The sequence below is a fragment of the Diadema setosum genome, chromosome 15 (assembly GCF_964275005.1).
Source record: "Diadema setosum chromosome 15, eeDiaSeto1, whole genome shotgun sequence".
NCBI classification, from domain to species: domain Eukaryota; kingdom Metazoa; phylum Echinodermata; class Echinoidea; order Diadematoida; family Diadematidae; genus Diadema; species Diadema setosum.
In genome coordinates this window covers 9,857,788-9,862,767 of record NC_092699.1, presented here as the reverse complement: position 1 = coordinate 9,862,767, position 4,980 = coordinate 9,857,788, and positions in this window count along the sequence as shown.

Sequence of the window (4,980 nt, the reverse complement as noted above, 5' to 3'; positions counted from 1 at the left end):
GCTATATGATATTAATTACAATTCTTTTCAACGGGAAACATAAGTTTGCAATGTTTTCAATCCATCTCAGCCTATCTGTATTTTTTAGCTTTAAAAGGGTTATACAAGGATGGGAAAAACGTCACCAGATCATCATAAATATCAAAAAGCCGTCTACTGTAGTAACTACAATCAGTCCTTGTACTGTACTATGTACCCGCTTGCTTAAATATAACGTTCATAAAAAGAAATACAAACCTGATTTTACATTTCGATGCCTCTATAATTATAATTTTTGCCATAGAAAGAAAATAAACAATTCGATAAATATATCATATACATCAGCAAATCATATCATCGTATCGATCTCACGGTGACAAAAGACACATGTTCACCGATATACAGGATCCGTTATACAGTTACTGTGACTCAAAATTTGATTAAGTAATATTCTAATTCTGTACTTTGTTTCACTGGCCTAAATTGGGGAATATAAAGCCAACATAAAAAATGAAAAAAAAAAGTAGATAAACAGAGTTTGCCACAGATACTGTATAAGACAGGCAACGAAAACAAATGATTCACTTTATTAAACTAAACGTGAAAAGAAAGGTTTTGATCACATCTACAGAGTATCTTTATCAGAAGTAAATAATCATTGACAAGATGTGTGTGGTTTTTTTCTTCGATCTGAAAAATAAATCCTGGAATCTTACCTTAATCTAAATCGCGATTTTCTACTTGATTGTAGGCCCTATTATGCGCACTGATCTTTCTTAAACAATCACGTCCAACAAATCGTATGAAGACCTGAGAATCACTTCATATTAAATAAACTTTGTTAAGTCTTTTCCTAAACCAGCATGTCAATTTATATTTCAATAACTGCACAGTGAAACTTTAATTTCTGTTATGTTGGAAATTAAACAAAAGAACAAAAACATAATATACTGCCATTAAACTTATCGAAAAGTTAATCGGACACATTCAACGAATAACCAAGAAATGATGATAGCAACATTGAGATAAAGGTGTGTGTGTGTGTGTGTGTGTGTTTCTCTTTCACAATCAATTGATTTGTTCTCCCGTAAGAAAAACTTACAGAATTAAAGTGCACGAATGGAATACGTCTTAAAACTATACTTGAATATAACATAGAGTATTACGCACACCAACAGACCGGCGTAATTTTCAGCAAAACTGGACATAAATACGAAAGTTGTCGTTAGCACGTTATCATGAGGCATGAGGCACAATCACATCCTTTGTGCGATTAAGAAGGCACGACGAGGTCAGTGCCCAATTACTCTCTTATTAGTTTATAACAAAACTGTAAAAATTATGTAATCGTATTATGGTTGATGATCAAGGTGTATCCTTGAAAAGAAAGTTTTAAAGCAAGTAATGAATATATCAAATAACAAGTCGAATATTACCAAAATTAGATCTGATGATAAGATTCATGAAGATCCTCATTATATATGTAATATTCTAAATAATCATTTTTCTTCCATTGGGGAAAATCTTGCAAGCAAAATTCCATCTTCAAATAAACATTTTTCTGAATTTTTAGGTCCACCAAATTTAAACTCAATGTTTTTTAGCCCAACATATAGTCAGGAGATAATCAATATTGTTTCTGATTTTCGTTCCAAAAAAAGTGCTGGACACGATGACATCAGTAATTTTCTGCTGAAGGGAGTAATATCTTCAATTGCGGATCCTTTATCTCATATATTCAATTTATCTCTTTTTTATGGTATTGTTCCTGAAAGTATGAAAATAGCAAAAGTTATTCCTTTGTTTAAAAAAGGTGACAAATTAGATGTTAATAATTATAGACCAATTTCTTTGTTATGTACACTGTCCAAAATTCTTGAAAAAATTGTTTACAAAAGAACTCTTACTTTTTTGAAATTCAATAATATACTCTCAAATACTCAGTTTGGTTTTAGAGAAAAACATAGCACCTCACATGCATTATTGAGTTTTGTAGAAAAAGTAGCACATGCTATGGACAAATCCTCACATCTCATAGGTTTGTTCCTGGACTTCTCCAAGGCCTTCGACACCATTAATCATGATATTTTACTTAATAAATTGCAACATTACGGAGTCCGTGGGAAGGCCTTGGAGTGGTTCAGGAGCTACCTCTTGAACAGGAAGCAATATGTCTCTTTAAATGGTTGCAATTCACAAATGTTAAATGTTAAATGTGGGGTCCCACAGGGAAGTTTATTAGGTCCGCTTCTGTTTCTTATTTATATAAATGATTTCTGTAAATCATCAGATATTCTTTCTTTCATTCTCTTTGCGGATGATTCAAATTTGTTTTTTTCGCATAATAATCCTTTTACCCTAGTAAAGACATTAAATTTTGAATTAGAAAAAGTTGCTCAATGGATAAAAGCTAATAAATTATCTCTCAATCTTCAAAAAACAAAATATATGCTTTTCAGCAACTCCATTGAGGCACTACCTGCTGATATTATTTTTGATGGCACACCGCTGGAAAATGTTTCTTATATCAAATTTCTGGGAATAACAGTTGATAATAAGCTTTCATGGAAATTTCATATTGATAGTATATGTAAGATTATTTCTCGAAACATCGGTATAATCAACAAGATTAAATTTTGTCTTCCTTTGTCGTCCCTGCTTACATTATATTCATCCCTCATATTGCCTTATTTAAATTACGGTATTCTTGTATGGGGAAATACATATCAAACTCTTTTGGATAAATTACTTCTGCTACAAAAGAAGTCACTGCGCATTTTATGTCACACTGCATATTTGTCTCATACTGATCCGTTATTTTTTGAAAATAAAATATTTAAAATTAAAGATTTGTATTTGTTTAATTTAGGACAATTTATGTATAATTACAATAAAAATAATCTTCCATATATATTTGAATCAATGTTTTCAAAAAATCAATCTGTTCATAATTATCCTACAAGGCAATCGAACGAATTTCATTTACCATTTTTTAGGACCTTGCTGGCTCAGCAAACCTTCATCTACGAGGGACCTAAGTATTGGAACTCACTTCCCAACGACATAATAACAGCACAAACTTTGAATTCTTTTAAAAACAAATTAAAATTTTTTCTGTTGAAATCTTATGATATACAACCAAATTAGGTTCGGTTTCATTCTCTCAATCAAGTCGTTTGTTTGTTTGTTTGTTTGTTTTTACAAGTATTAAGTTATCACACAGAAATCATCTTTTAAGGAAAACAATCTGTCTAACATAAGTTTACCTCAGATATTTCTTTTAGTGTACCAGTAACAGTGAGTCTATTCTCTTTCTCTTTTTTTATATCCGTTCCTATGCATTCATACCGGCATATGCACCCAATCAATCGCAATTTCAAACCAGGGAGCGTTGTATTGTTTTGTTATTGCATTTTCATAATGTAGTACAGTATGCTTGTGTCCACGATGTCGCGTGTTGTACCATAGTCTCATTTCCCCCTTTTTTTTGTTCTTTTTTTTTCTTCTTCTTTTTTTTTTCCCTTCCCAAGTTAATTTCATGTCAGTTGACATTGGTTTCTTTGACTTTGTGTACGTATTTTTAGAGGGTCCCATACCCTACAAGCTTTGCTTTTTAAGTGGGACCCTCCATTTCCATTCTAATCTTTGTATTAGGTATATACCTTAGAAACGAAATTCTGTTGTTACTCGTGACCACTTGTACGTTTTCTTTGAAATTGTTATAAATTTGTTCTGTAAATGTATTGTATATATTTTTTCTGTTTATTCAATGGAAATGGAAATAAATTGAATTGAATTGAATTGAATCCTTTTTCCTTTTACAGGTATCGCTTCATACACAACACATAATAAGTAATAGTTTTTTGTTTTTTGTTTTTTGTTTTTACAAAATCATCGCTTTTAAACAATTACAAAGGAGCTTGACGCAAAGAATACAACTTCTTGTTATTCCTCTGCACGTCTTCATTGCTTTATACAACATTAGAATTATTTGATGCTCAGTATACAATTTTTGGTAAAAGTTATCTATTCGTCATCATTGCTTTATACCCTCAAATATGATTTCAAGCGAAAGACAAAGATAGAATCACTTTAAAAAAATATTTGAGTCACCATTGTTTCATACAACACACACATAATATATAATTCATATCCAGGCACAGAATGCAACTTGTGCACGAGTTATTTGCAAGTCATCGTTTTCAACAACACAACCAATAGTTTGACCGGAAGGATACATCTTCTTGTACACTTTTTTTTTTTTTTTTACAAGTCACTATTCAGTTTATACAACAGGCAGATAATGATATTCATGTTGATTTTATTTCAGAACTGAAAACTTTGTGAAATTTTTGGACAGATCATTGGGACACTGACGCGATACCAATATCGTTTCCCCGTACCAACGACAGCATGTGCGTTTGCTTGTACGTAAGACTTGGATTGGAACCTTCTCGATCAAACTAGAACGATAATAGCAACACAATCTGACATTAGACGAGACTTTGAAATACGTTTTTGACAGCAAGAAGGAAATTTAAATTCACCGAGTTAGTGTTAAGCTTCGTTTCTTAAAGTTTTATAATTTAAAGTTACAACCAATATGTCTCAGAATGTTTTGAGACAGAAAAACAACAGAATCCAATATTCAATGGGAAAAAACGACAGTAAACACCGCTTATCGTAGTCCCATTTTCGAATTCCTTTGCATTGATTGCATTTCTTTTCTTTGTTAAGACACAAAAAAGTCATTAGAAACAGCCTTTTGATAACGCATCGAGTTTGAGATTACATGACACTTTAAAGTGGCTTTAACGAAACTAATCAATGAGCAGTGAGAGCATTTTCAAACAAATTGAGTAGCTGCAACCCAACTGTGGCTTGCGGTTTCATTCTTGCTTGACCCATCTTCCCATAGTAGCAGCACTCTGGTCTAGAATAGATTCGTTGAGCTGTGAGGATTTACAATCCTATGTGATAGAACCTTGACAGCAGTACTAT